Source organism: Sorex fumeus, unplaced genomic scaffold (assembly GCF_029834395.1).
Source record: "Sorex fumeus unplaced genomic scaffold, SorFum_2.1 ptg000018l, whole genome shotgun sequence".
NCBI lineage: Eukaryota > Metazoa > Chordata > Mammalia > Eulipotyphla > Soricidae > Sorex > Sorex fumeus.
Window position 1 is genome coordinate 333,532 of NW_026606075.1, and position 10,510 is coordinate 344,041.

General features: G+C 40.7%; 1 non-coding gene across 1 annotated transcript; it reads left to right on the forward strand.

Moving 5' to 3' along the window:
- The first annotated feature begins 380 nt into the window (after positions 1-380).
- Positions 381-779, forward strand: LOC130021885 (small Cajal body-specific RNA 2). Its single transcript, XR_008792230.1, has one exon. It is a non-coding gene; the product is annotated as a small Cajal body-specific RNA 2 (non-coding RNA).
- The last annotated feature ends 9,731 nt before the right edge of the window (positions 780-10,510 follow it).

Genomic DNA, 10,510 nt, shown 5'->3' on the forward strand with positions numbered 1-10,510 from the left:
ACAACAGGCAAATACAATTAGGAATGGTAAGAATAAAAACAACATTTATCATGGTTTTGGGGCTATATCTAGTGATGTTCAGAGGTTGCTCATTGCTCTGTGCTCAGGAATTACTCCTGGAGGGCTTGGGGGACTATAAGTGTTTCTGGGGAGCAACCATAGGTCAGCAGCATGAAAGGCGAATGCCTTACCCACTGTACTATCTCTCCAGCCCCTTGTGTACTCTTTTCTAGCCTTGATCATCATGGAAATATTCAGTGAGACGGAAACACTCAGACTTACCCTATTAAATTGAGTATATATAAGCACAACCCTCTTCCCATCATGTAGATAGGTAGCATGAAAAAAAAACTATAATTTTTTGTTGTTTAAAGCGCGGCCTGGGGCGGGGGGAGCACGGCCTGGGGCGCGGCGGCTGTGCTTGGTCCCGCGGTGTGGCGTGGAAGGCGCGTGTGTGTGTGCACGCATGTGTGCGTGTGTGCGCGCGAGCGTGTGCGTGCAAGGTGAGTGCGTGCGCCCGCCCCTGCGCCCTTCCCCTGCCTACACCTTGATCTTATTTGATCGGGCCGGGACCCCCGCCCCGCCGGGCCCGCCCGAGATGAGAAGCCATTCCTCCCGCGAAGCCCGGCCGGGCGCTGTGCGGCGAGGCCTCTGTGGGCACGGCCCGGGCGCTCCCGGAGCCGCCCCGCAGGGCCCGGTGCTCAGACGTGATGCGGGCTGGAGCGATAGCACAGCGGGTAGGGCGTTCGCCTTACAAGCGGCCAACATGGCCGACCCGAGTTCGATTCCTCCGCCCCTCTCGGAGAGCCCGGCAAGCTACCGAGAGTATTCGATATGCCAGACACAGTAACAACAAAGTCTCCAATGGAGACGTTACTGGGCCCGCTCGAGCAAATCGACAATCAACGGGAGGGCCTTTACCTTTACCTTTTTAAAGCTACTGATATATTGGGATTGCCTGTTACTTTAGAATAAGTGGAAATTAGGAAGGCATGAAACATTTTGTATTGTCATCTTAACATGCACAAAAATGTAACTATTCTTAAGTAGTAAGAACATTATTTTTTTACAGGGCAGTTACTCTATTTCCTGGTTCTCTAGGAATAAGATGGCCCCAGAGAAGTTTCTTTGCTTCACTCTCAAGGGAAACAATGAATCAATCAGAAAGGAAACTGCAACAGCTGCTCACTCAGTGTGGGACATTAGAGAGAAGTCTTGACAGACTACCAGAAAGAGAACATGGGAAATAGTTATGGACAGAAAAGGGATGGAGAGAAATGCATAGAGGATGCGGTCCAGAATGGGGAACAGAGAGAGCAGGATAGTGGCACTGACCACGGGGAACTGGGAGGGGGAAATGAAACTGGTTTGGACTTGCAAGCCCCTGACCCAAGTGAAGCCCATTGGAGGAGGTGGGACTTTCATGTATTCTCAGCTCTAGCAAGTATAAAAGAAAGTATTTTAACCAATTCTCTGCCTTCAACTTCTTGGAAGGAATTCTGACCTTAAAATGTGCAAGTGCTGACAGTACAGAGGGCCAAGTTTCATATCTAAGTCGTGAGAGAAGAAAGCTCTTGGAGCAAAACGCTAATCAATCTCCCTCTTCTCAACTACGGCTGTGGATTCCATCACACCCTTCCTCTATCCTACCCACAGAGAAATTAAAGATACAAATCTGTGGAAGCAAATGCAAAAATAAAAATTAAATTAAAATAAAATCCAACTCAGTCACCTACTGTTATTTTCATTCATCATCCTGTTATTCGTCGATTGCCTCAAGCAGGCCCCAGTAACGTCTCTTTCATCCTAGCCCTGAGATTATATTCAAGGCTCTTTAGGAGAATGAGACCCATCATTGTTACTGGTATTTGGCATATTTCGTACGCCACGGGGAGTTTGCCAGATTCTGCCCTGTGGGCAGGCTACATTCGATAGCCTGCAAGTTTGTCCAAAGTAGGAATGAGATAATAAGATGTCAAAAAAAGATGTCCTGATAAGATGTCGCGCAGCTGCAAATGCGGCTGCGCAGTTCCGGGAGCTGGATTTTATAGTCTCTGAGTCTTGGCCGCTGATGGGATTACACGGCGCCAGGGGGCCAGGTGGTGGGTGTGACCCCTGCCTACTGGAATTTGGAGGATCTGGGTGGAGGATGCTCGACTCCAATCCGAGTAGGCTTGGAGATCTCGGCCCCGGAATCCGCGTGGCTTTGTCCCTCTGCCAGTACCTTCATGTGTGCAGAGAGTGGTCTCGGCATGGTGGTGGCTGGTCCTGGAGGTCTTCGGCTGCCGGAGCCCTGGTTGGGGCGGGGAGGAAAGCTCAACCCGCTCCCCTCCAAGGGACCCCGGCGAGGAACAGCCAGGCGCAGGGGTAGGAGACTGCACTGGTCTCGTCCGGGAGCTGGATTTTATAGTCTCTGAGTCTTGGCCGCTGATGGGATTACACGGCGCCAGGGGGCCAGGTGGTGGGTGTGACCCCGCCTACTGGAATCCAGCTCCCGGAACCGCAGGCCGCCCAACATCTTATCAGGACACCTACTATTAAGGAAAAATAGTTCAGCTCTCTAAGTAACTGATAAAGATAGATAAAATTGGCTAATTAAGTAACTAAATGGGGCTGAAGAGATATAAGATATGGTGAGTATGGCAGTTGTTTTCCATAAACTTGACCTTAGTTCAATCCTTGGTACCACATAAGATTCTCCAAACCCTATCAAGAGTGATTCCAGAGCCCAGAGCCAGGTGTAAACCCTGAGAACTGCCATGTGTGGCCTTTCAATAAATAAACAAAATATCAAACTGGGAAGAGTATGCATTTAACACATACACAGATATACACACATAATTATGTGAATCATACAAGCATATACATATGCAATTTATGAAACAAACACTAGTTTGAAGATGTGTGAACTTCTTTGACTTCCATTTCTACTGTATAATTATTTACAATAATGAAGAACTAGAAGTGACTGAAATTTTTCACTTACTCATCACTGAACCAGGGCTGGTCAGACTGTAAAGAAAACCTGGAAACCACTGGCCTATCTATTTGGTTACAGTGGTCAGTCTATAAGATGGTATGCAGGGCAGGTGTTGACCATAGCTGTGCAGATGGTTGAAGAACATTGTTATAATGGAATAACATTCTGTTCTAAACAGAGATGAAACCATGTCATTAGCAATAATGTGGGCGCGTCTACAGGATATTATAAGTGAAATTAAAAGACAGAGGGAAAATAATAAACTTGACATGGTTTCACTATATTTGTAATTTAAAGTAAATAATCAATAAACTTAATAAAATGAGAAATGAACTTTTGGGCAATAAAATAATTTATAGTCACCAGACTTAAAGAGGCAAGTGGTAGTAAATCATGATGAAAGAGATGTACATATTGATTTTTAATGATAAAGACTTAAAACTTACATGATGTAATGGAACACTATTTCTTTAATAAGAAAAAAATGAACAGGAGATAGATAGGTTTGGAAAAATTTAAAAGAGGGCTGGAGAGCTACTACATCAAGTAAAGCATTTGCCTTGCACACAGATAACCCAGATTTGATGCCCAAGCATATCCGGGAGTGACTTCTGAGCACAGAATCAGGAATAAGCCCTGAGAACATGGACAAGGCTCACAAACAAAAAAGAGAAAGAGAAAGGCTAAATAAAAATAAAAGTATTTGGGGCTAGGATTACAGTACAGTGGATAGGGCATTTGCCTTGCATGCGACTGACCAGAGTTCAATCCCTGGGATCCCATTTGGTCCTCCAAGCTCTGCTAGGAGTGATTCCTGAGTACAGAGTCAGGAGTAACCCCTGAAATCGCTGGGTGTGACCCAAAAAGGAAAAAAAAATTCTGCTGCTAAGTGCAATTCAGAGGTTCTTGAAATTCCCTCCCCATTTTTTTAGTAAATATACTTATAAATGTATTTCAAGTAACTGAAAATTGGGTCTACCTTGCAAACGCCTTTTCTGGGACACTCAAAGGTTCAAAACCTTGGGTTTTCTCACCCCTTCCCTTTCCCTGGGCTGACAATGGCTGCCTAAAAGGCATTCAAAGCAGCAGTGTTCTCCTTAAGCTTAGAAGAGCTTCAATAACCTTCTCTGAACTAATCTAAGGCAAATAGGATTTCCTCCTCAACCCCCCTTTTTTAAGCACCTTCTGCCTTTTGAAGCAGACAGTGATACTAGTAAGGTCAACGATTTCACAAATAGTTGACAACAGGAATGTTCCTATAATTTTACCCTAGTTTCTTCCAAGGTCTCAAGTGAGAATTTTCAAAAAAGGGACTTGGTGGGGGTCCACATGAGTGGTGAACTCATATTTGAGCCTTTCTTTTCATTTCCTCATATTGAAAAATCTTTGCATCAAGAGAAGTATGATATGAAAAGATGTTTTGCAACGTGTTTCAATAGAAAAATTAAAACTAAAATAGCAGCAGAACACCATTAAACACCATTTAGAGTGAATTATCTGCAGACACTGAGCGTATCAAATCTTTGCAAAGATAGGGGACAGCAGGATTTCTTTCATTGCTGGTGAGGTTGTAAAATGTTACAGCCACTCTGGAAAGCAGTTTGACAGCTTCTTAAGGACCTAAACATGCTCTAACCATATGATCTAGCAATCTCACTAATTGGTACTTAAGCAGAGAAGATGAAAAATTACATCTGCACAAAAGCCTCCTTATGGATGTTTATAGCAGATTTATTCATCGTTGCCAATCTTGGAAGCAACCAAAATACCCCGCAGTAGGTAAATGGATATGTATGATACTCCCCAAAACTATAATCTTATCTAGTGCTTTTAAAATAGTTTTATGATGACCAAAGGGAATTGTTAAAATTTCATATATATGTTCCAGATTTGTAATTCTTGGTTCCTCTCTATATCATTTCCCCCTTCACTCCATCACACAAAATAATAACACAAACACTATAGTTCCAACATTAGCAGGTATATACCTAGTGATCAGAAAATGGTATGTATGGGAGGAAAAAAACTTTAGGTATGCAAAGCACTAGAAATTATTCTAAATATTTTCTGAATATTTTTTAAAATTCATAAGATAAAATTGATACCTGGGTATCAACACTTTATTTTTATTAATTATGAACACCTCTTGATATGATACTCAAATCACTTTACCCTCACAACTGGAATCCTGCAAAACAGACGTATTATAATCAATTTGCCATCTGTAGTCTGCCCTAGAACTTACTTGACCTTGCAGCTTCACAATTGTAAGGCGGTTTAAAACTACTGAGTCATCTTTTAAGCCCTAAATAACTACTTACTTCTTAGTCTTCAAATTCTTTTATCAACACTATCCTAAAGATAATCCAATTTCTGCATTTGTAATTAACTTTTCACTTTGCTTTCATTAAGTTAACAAAATTCCACTTTGTCTCTTTCAGTTCTTTTCAACATCTCCTACCTACATCAACAGAAATAATGTAAGAGTGGATCAGAGAGAAGAAATGTAGTAATACAATGACAAAAATTCAATTTAAGGACTCAAGCAAATGAGAGATATAATCAACACAAATTTTTCTAGAAATTATACATTAATCTAGAATTTAATTTGACTTTTCTCACATTTTGCCTGTATTTATTTGCAATTATTTTTAAAACGTGCAAAATGCTCCTTAGTTGTCTCAAAACTTCTTTCTCTTTATTTGAACCATGTTTACTTAATAACTTTCTACCATCAACATTGGATTTAAATAAATGGTCACTTTTGTTAGATTTTAAAACTACCTGTCATTTATACAGCAGGTTTATGCTTCAATATAAAGTCAGGTTTATACTGCAGCCATTATTACTTTCTTCTTTTTATTTCTAGTCCTTATTATATTATATATTTCCTATGATATGCCTTTTATAAAATAAAGAGGCTGAAAACATTTTTTAAGAAACTGGATTTTATTCTTAGCAACAAAGTTTTGGAATGTTATAGAACAATATTCACAGATGATTGCAAACTCTAAGTTTCGGTGAGATCACTCTTGAGAAATTCAACAGGAAATTATAAGTTCCTTCTTTTAAGATTTTTATCTAGTGAGCAATTGGCATCTATATTTTCTTCTTTTAGACATTCTGAAAAGGCACATGGAGGCATTTCATATTTCACAAACCAAATGACAGTATAGAAGTACTTTTCTATAATGGAGGTGCTTTGGGAAGTTGAGAACCATTATATGACTCATCAGCTTCAAATAATTCAGCCACTGGAGATGAAAGGCAATATCTCCTGTTGAGAGTGCAAGTTAAAAGAAATATTTTCATGAGAAAATTCAGAAAGTTCTGCATAACATATAGTGCACAACTGTGACAGATTTATACTATACAGTTCTACAAAATGGCTTTGGGAAGCCAAATCAACAAGAAATGAGCGACCAAATCTTAAAAAGCAGCTTTTAGGTACATTTCTTTCATAATTCTACAATCAAATACATCTTATCTTCTACAGGATGTTGTGTTAGAGGTTTGGACCACATTCCACTGTGCTCTCAGGGCTTACTCCTGACTCTGATTCAGGAGGGCTCTGAGTGGTGCAGAGGATCCAATTGTGCTTGGCTGAATGCAAAACAAGCACTTTGCTTCTGTGTCATCTCTTTATGCCCAATATTTCTGCACTGTAGTACTGTCCTCCTATTGTTCATTGATTTGCTCGAGCGGGCACCTGTAACGTCTCCATTGTGAAACTTGTTGTTACTGTTTTTGGTATATCGAATATGCCATGGGGAGCTTATCAGGCTCTGCCATGTGGGCAGGAGACTCTTGGTAGCTTGCTGGGCTCTTCGAGAGGGACAGAGGGATCGACCTGGATTGGCCATGTGCAAGGCAAATGTCCTACCCACTCTGCTATCGCTACAGCCCTCCAGTATTACTAGAGCTAGAAAATCACTTGTTGAAGAGCAATAATTATTTCTGCCTGGTAGGAATTCAGATACTGTGTTTAGTTGAAAAAAAATGCTTAATTATTAGAATGATTTCTATAAAGGTAAAGTTAATTTCTCATAACCCAGTGTTGAAGTCTAATTCCATAATAGACATTTGAAACTGGATTACATTTTTAATTATCTAATGTTCTTCAAACAATAGTATTCAAAATATTATGATTGTGATTAAGATTTTGTTTCTTAAACATATGATGGGTACATTTTAAACAGGTACATTGGTCACATCCTCCAGTGAGATTTTGTTGGCAGCCCTAGTATAGGAACATAATAATTAATGGTATGAAGAGTAACCCAAAGAGTTAAGATAAGTTTGGAAAGTATGACATACACTTGATAAATTGTAAGAGATTTTCTGACAAATGTGGACAATAGAGAAAATAGGCAAAAAAATCTCAGTAAAGTATAGCCTCACAGTTTGTTTTCTTTTTCTCCAAATACTCTGTTATTATTTTGGTTTAGGCAACTCTTCTTTTCTCTGTTCTCCACTTTCCATGAAATGCAAAAAGCCAAACACAAATGATCACAATCTTGTTATTTGCAAATATTCAGAAGTACAGGGGAGTACCTGGTTTCCTGCAGTTTATAGGACACATTAAATGGAACTTGGCACTCTCGAGTACCACTTACAAGATCTGTTATTTGAGGTTCAGTAACCTTTTTTAAATGAGGATTGCATTGTAAATGCAATTGCCATGAAATGGCTTGAATTTGAACATTGACGAAAATGTGTCCACTGAGTGATTTTCTGAACTACTTTATGGAGTACAAAACATTTGCATTTAGTTGTATTCTATTTGGCAGGCAAATAAACATTTCCAAACTACAGCCCACATGTCTGATAATGCTAACATAACAGAAAGCTTGACATTGTATGATAAAGTGAATATATTTTTTTCTTTAAAAATCAAATTGAACTGTTGGTATATCACATCATATGTTGTGCTGCTTACTTGGTGTGTTCTTCTTGAAGATATTTGTCATGCTATGAAATCACATGTAATCAAAATAAAATAAATAAAACCAATTATGCACAGCATCCTGATAAATGTCGGATTGCAAGAAGATAAAATCTGGATCCACATTTCAAAAGATTAATTGTGTAATAAAGTTTTCTCACACAAGTTTGAAGGAAAAAATCTTTATTCTCTGAATACCTATAAAAGCAAAGAAAAAATAATTCACTCCTATATTGTATAGTATATGGACTTTGTATTGCAGAGGTAAATTTAGAGTAAATTAGATAATACTTTTTTGATTCATGGGTACATAATAAATGTATCTAACAGTCATTTGAGTTACAGTAGAAATTTTCAACATGGCATTTCTTACCAAAAATGAAGCAAAACAAAAACCCTTAAAACTAAAGCAATATCATGTAATCTATTGCATAGTAATCAATTATGATGAAAACAACAGTACTTGGAATATTTTCTAATTTGTAAAATTTCTAGTCAGTTTGCTTCCTCATCTCATCCGGTGAAGCTCAGGGGTTACTCCTGGCTTATTCACTTAGAAATCACTCATGGCCGTGCTCAGAAGACCATCTGAGACACTGGGGATCGAACTTGGGCAAACACCCTATCCACTGCGATATCGCTCCAGCCCTCTAGCACAGAGGGTAGGGCATTTGCCTTACACGCAACCAACATGGCCGACCTGAGTTCGATTTCTCCGCCCCCCTCGGAGAGCTCCGGAAGCTACTGAGAGTATCTCACCCACACAGCAAAGCCTGGCAAACTACCTGTGACGTATTCAATATGCCCAAAACAGTAACAACAAGTCTCACAATTTGTTGTGAGATGTTGCTGGTGCCTGCTCTAGCAAATCGATGAACGGGAGGACCGTGCTATGCAGTGCTTGTAAAATTATCATCTATAGTAATTTGTTTAAAAGAAATATGATTTGAAATGGTGATAATAACAGTTGAACTCTTTTCAAATAACCCACACTCACAAGTTCCTCTTTTAATACAGGGAGAATTGTTATTTTGATGAATATTATAAAAATAATAATTTTGTATATATATAAATAAAACATAAAATATACACAGACATATACAGAGGGAAATAAAATATGAAGAAAAGAAAAAAGAGGGGAGAAGAGAAGGAATGAAGAAAGGATAGAAGAAAGTAAGAAAAGAAGGGGAAGAAAGGAAGGAAAGTAAATACTTTTTATACAGACTGCACTTTTCCTGCTTTTATATTTTGATGACTTGATCACTTGACATCCCATTAATCATCGATTTGCTCGAGCGGGCGCCAGTAACGTCTCCATTTGTCCCTGTTTCGTGCTAGTGTAGCCCAATGGCGTCTGTTAACTCTAGGAACATGAAGAGCCTCAAACTGATCGTTCATGATCTTAAAGAAGTCTGACCATCTGGTAGGTGGGCGGCCACGCAATCTTTTGACATCCCGTGGAATCCAGTCGGTAATGGCTCTAGTCTAGTGATTGTCTCTAAATCTCATTGCATGACCAGCCCATCTGATTTTTGACGCCTTGGCAAACGAGACAGTGTCCCTGATTCTTGATCGTCGATGGAGGTCGAAACTCCGGATTCTTTCTCTCATTTGAGTGAAGTGTGATTCTCCAAGCATAGCTCTTTCAATTCCTCTTTGGGAGGCCTGAATAGCGTTCTCATCTTGTTTGCGTAGGGCCCAGGTCTCTGAGGCATATGTTAATGCAGGAAGAACAGTGGAATCAAAGAGATGTGCCCAGAGCCGAAGGTTCTTCATCCTCTTAGCTATTTCTTTGACACTCTTGAAAGCATTCCAAGACACTCTCTTCGTCCTGCGCAGCTCAGGTGCAAGGTCATTTGTCATGTTAACTTTTCGACATAGGTACACATAACTGTTGCATTTGGAGATGGTCATTCCATTGAGAGCGAACTTATATTTTATGAAGTATTATAAAACCCAGCTCCCGGAAGAGAAAAGCGCAGAGTCTCCTGCCCCCGCACCTGGCTGTCCTCGCCTGGGCCCCTTGGAGGGGAGCGGGTTGAGTTTTCCTCCCTGCTCCGACCAGGGCTCCGGCAGCTGAAGACCTCCAGAACCAGCCACCACCATGCTGAGACCACTCTCTGCACACATGAAGCTACCGGCAGAGGAACAAAGCCACGCGGGTCTCGGGGCCAAGATCTCCAAGCCTACTCGGATCGGGGCTGAGCATCCTCCACCCAGATCCCCCAAATTCCAGTAGGCGGGGTCACACCTCCCAACTGGTCCCCTGGCGCCTTGTAATCCCATCAACAGCCAAGACTCAGAGACTATAAAACCCAGCTCCCGGAAGCGCGGCCGCATTCACGGCCTCGCAACATCTTATCATCTCATTCCTACTTTGGACAAATTGGCAGGCTACCGAATGTAACCTGCCCACATGGCAGAGTCTGGCAAACTCCCCGTGGCGTACCCAATATGCCAAATACCAGTAACAATGAAGGGTCTTATTCTCCTAACTCTGAAAGAGCCTTGAATATGGCACTTTTTAAAAAAAATCTCAAGGTTAGGACGAAGGAGACATTACTGGGGCCTGCTTGAGGCAATCG